Source organism: Mirounga leonina, unplaced genomic scaffold (assembly GCF_011800145.1).
Source record: "Mirounga leonina isolate KUSES-001 unplaced genomic scaffold, KU_Mleo_1.0 Mir_153, whole genome shotgun sequence".
NCBI lineage: Eukaryota > Metazoa > Chordata > Mammalia > Carnivora > Phocidae > Mirounga > Mirounga leonina.
This window is the reverse complement of record NW_023270387.1, coordinates 35,492,306-35,496,953: the sequence shown is the minus strand read 5'-3', so window position 1 is coordinate 35,496,953 and position 4,648 is coordinate 35,492,306.

Here is a 4,648-nt window from a genome sequence, read left to right as displayed (position 1 = left end):
GGTGACACCAGGATCTCCAGTGGCACACTGAAGGAAAAGAGTAGGACCCCTGCTTTAAGCAATGGTTTTGGCTCTGGAATCCTACTGTGTGGGAGTACTTTCAGTTCTAATACCCTCCAGGAGTTAAATTCCATTGCCTGCTTTCATATATGGAGACCAGGAGTCTGTGTCTTTGGTTCAACTTACTGCTTTATAATTTTGTTATTTTTTAAGTACATGGAGGTATTAATTTTGTTTTTGAGAATGGCTACATTTTTATTTATTTATTTTTAATGAACATATAATGTATTATTGGTTTCAGAGGTACAGGTCTATGATTCATCAGTCTTTTTTTTTTTTTAAGATTTTATTTATTTATTTGACAGAGAAAAAGAGAGATCACATGTAGGCAGACAGGCATGCAGGCAGGCAGGCAGAGGGAGAGGGAGAAGCAGGCTCCCTGTTGAGCACGGAGCCTGATGCAGGGCTTAATCCCAGGACCCTGGGATCATGACCTGAGCCGAAGGCAGATGCTTAACTGTGTGTCCCAGGCGCCCCTGTGATTCATCAGTCTTATATAACACCCAGTGCTCATTACATCACATGCCCTCCTTAATGTCCATCACCCAGTTACCCCATTTCTCCAGCCATTTCCCCTCCAGCAACCCTCAGTTTGTTTCCTATGATTAAGAGTCTCTTATGGTTTGTCTCCCTCTCTGATTTTGTCTTGTTTTATTTTTTTTCCTCTCTTCCCCTATGATCCTCTGTTTTGTTTCTTAAATTCCACATAGCAGTGAGATCATATGATAATTGTCTTTCTCTGATTGACTTCTTTTGCTTAGCATAATACCCTCTAGTTCCATCCACGTCGTTGCAAATGGCAAGATTTCATTTTTTTGATGGCTGAGTACTATTCTATTGTATATATATACATCTTCTTTATCCATTCATCTGTTGATAGGCATCTGGGCTCTTTCCATAGTTTGGCTATTGTGGACATTGCTGCTATAAACATTGGGGTGCAGGTGCCCCTTTGGATCACTACCTTTGTATCTTTGGGATAAATACCCAGTAGTGCAATTGCTTGGTCATAGGGTAGCTCTATTTTCAACTTTTGGAGGAACCTCCATATTGTTTTCCAGAGTGGCTGCACCAGCTTGCATTCCCACCAACAGTATAAGAGGATTTCCCTTTCTCTGCATCCTCGCCAACATCTGTTGTTTCCTGACTTGTTAATTTTATTGAGAATGGCTACATCTTTATAATGTTTCTTTATAATTTTTTCTTAATAATTTTATCAATTCTTTTTGGAATGTCAATGGGGGTAGGCTGAATAGGTGTATAAGTGGTGTGTGTGTGTGTGTGTGTGTGTGTATGTATGTATGTATGTAGGTCACAGAGAGGATTTACCATATAATCTTGAGTGGAAATCTTGTTTCTTTATAAGATAAGAATAATAATATCTCATTTATAAAATTATTGTAAACCTTAAATGATATAAACCACATAGAATGCTTGGTAAGATGCCTCACCCGATAAAAAGACTCAGTAAATATCATGGAACATTTTACTACAAAATAGAGTCACGCAGTTATTGAAAATGATAGAGAACATGAGGAGATAAAAATTGCATCAGGCCCTGAGAACTGCCTTTGGAATATTTGTTTTTGAGACAATCTCTGAGAGTATAGAAAGTGTGGGATGGGGGTTCTTGCTTTGGCCTATAAGACATTGTTTGAAGAAATATTAATCTCCTGGATAGCCATTCAGTGAGAGGTAGTGGGAAAGGACAATTCTCTATGGTCTTTTGTGTTTCTGCAGGTCTTGCACAGTGAATTACTAGATGCCCCTTTTTCTGAACTATTTTTCAAAGATATTTATATAGTGAACAGCTACACAAGTTGCTATCTAATGTCAGCTCAATTTAGAGAGAGAATTTATGGATTCTCCTTGATTAATTTTTCAAGTACTTTACACTTAAAAGGGAACTCTATTGCTCTGGGCTTTCACAGGTCCCGCCAAATGATAGAGATAAAACAATATCCTTAGGGACTGCTGGCTGGAAGTAGCCCAGAATTATTCTCAAAGGCATATGCTGCTGTCATTTGGCCTGGGTGGCAGACTTCTTGCCAGTATCATCCATATGAACATTATGGTTTCTTTCCAGCATGATCTTCAGTGGGAGTAAATCTGCAGAGCCCATCAAAACACATTATTTGCCCAAAGTGGGCGTATTGGTTCCTTAAGATTTCTCTTATAGTTCCCTTTACTCCCTGAAACTCCTGTACATGGCAGATAGTCTTAAGATAAAGGGTTTCAGTGGACACTGGGGTTCTCTCATTGAGATCCATTCCATGCCTCCTTTCCTTGGAAGATCTGTGGGGTTTGGTTGGGATCAGGCTAAGCTACTTCTCATTCCCTAACCTCGGCCTTCTCCTAAACACACAGTAGAAATTTCTGAGTTAGAGAGAAGTCATGATGAGATTTCAAAACAATGTATACATTAAAAAATTGTAAATCTTGGGCAGTGTCAACTTGCTTTTCCTACTGCAGCCTCAGCTTCTCAGATCTCTTTGATTTGATCTCTCTAGAGACTCAGAATTTGAAGGCAGCTTGTCTTTCTCTCTTATACATTTTATTGTGATAAAGACTCTCAGAATTGCCTCTTGTGTGCAGCTGTCTCTAACTTGAAAAGTTTGCCTGATATTGATATTATTTTTCTACCTCTGGTTCAGCAATAATTTCATGGGAACATTAGTTGTCAATTCTCCATTCTCACTCTCTTTGACACCCCTCCCTCCAGCATTGACTTCTTGGTGATGACAGGTGCCGTGAAGAGCCCCTGGCAGAGAGGTGATATATTATTTCTTTTTTTGCTCTCACCTTACTCACAACAGTCATGGCATTTGTTTTAGATGAAACTGGAGCTGGCCCTGCAAGCAATTAAGTTGTCTTAACCAAACAAATGCAGTGACTGGAATTTCCACATGGCACAGCGTTTCACATTTATTGCATCTGGGGTTTGAGAAAAATCACACTTTAAAACGTTACGAAATGAGTTTTACAGAACTGGCAGGAATTCAATGTTGTATAGAAAATCAAGTAGGGTAGACTACTGAGAAATCAAAAATAAATAAGTGTAAGAGAAAATTATATGGTGGAATAGGGAAAGAGAAATAGAAACAAGAGCAAATAAGGCCTTTTAGGAGTGATAAAAAAAGGAGAGAAAATATCTAGATAACAACTGTATTTTCTAAACACAGGTTCTCCTTAGGACAGCAATTTGGACACTGAGAACAGTTAGAATTCTGCATTCCAATTATAAAAAAGTATTTTATTTTAATTTCTCCAGGGTACTTTTTGTTCCCTTATAATAATATCTTAGAAACATCATTTTAGGAAGAATTTGCTCTTGATTTATAGTTTTACAATTTGTGGCGAATCCCCTCAAAGACATTAATGTGCTGGTGCTGTTTAACCTGAAAGGGTGTCTCTCAAAGCTGATGGGTTACACTCAGGAAATAGGAGATCAGAGAAGGTGGCACACAATGAGGAGGTAAATCAACCTAACCACTCTACATGTTCTGACCCTGATACTAAATGATAACTGGTTTACTTAAGAGACAACTCTGTAGTCATTTTTGTCAATTTTCTGAATGATGACACACACATAAATTGCACCTGTTCTTCTTTATTGCTACTGGCAGAAGAATAAATGTCAGTTTCAGTTTGTACCAAAAAAATATCCAAACAAGTCTCCCTTTATCCCCCCGAAGTTCCCCCTGAAGATCTTATTACATAATGATTATAAATACATATTTCAAGTTTGATGACCTTGAAGGAATTCTTGGTAAGATTAGCAAGGGGAAGGAGGGTTGCCCAACAAATAGACATTATGAGGAGATTTATAGGCACTTAGGGAAGAGGATTCTTGGCACTTTTTAGACAAATGGTTATATAGAACCAAGAAACAGCAAAGCTGCAGGTAGTAAATAATGTGTTCAAAATTTAACATTCCAAAAGGGAGAGAAGGAACGTTGTGAATGGGTTACAAAAGGAGGAGTAAGGTTAGAAGAAAATTAAATTGCAGTAGGATATAAAGGGATTGGGGATTGTTGGGCTGCAATCTCCATCCTTATTCAGTACAAATATTTTATGGCCCTGGGACTCGTTTTATATTTTTAAAGAGCTGTTTCCTCTCTCCTGAAAGTGTTTATTTCAGAAATTAGAATTTAAATCATTATCAAAATAACAATGAAATCGGAGCTTTAACAAAGTCTGACTGATAATGTGGTAATCCTGAGTTGACCCCAGGTGAGAACCCCTGAGAGGCCACAGTAACTAGGAAGGTTACTGCAAATCAGTGTAGGACAGGGCTGCAGAATAATTTATCAGGTTCAGGAAAAGGATTTAGAGCCAGAATATTCAGGTGGAGTGAAAGCTCTGCTATTTACTTACTGCACTATATTCACTTTGGAAAAGTACGTTAACATACCTGAGTCTCAGTGGCATTGTGCATAAGTGTGATAACATACTGCCTTTCCTACTTCTCAAGATTACTGATAAAATCAATTTTTCATCCCCACCAGGATTACAGTTCTTTGATCCTAGTTCTTCTTCTTCTTCTTCTTCTTCTTCTTCTTCTTCTTCTTCTTCTTCTTCTTCTTCT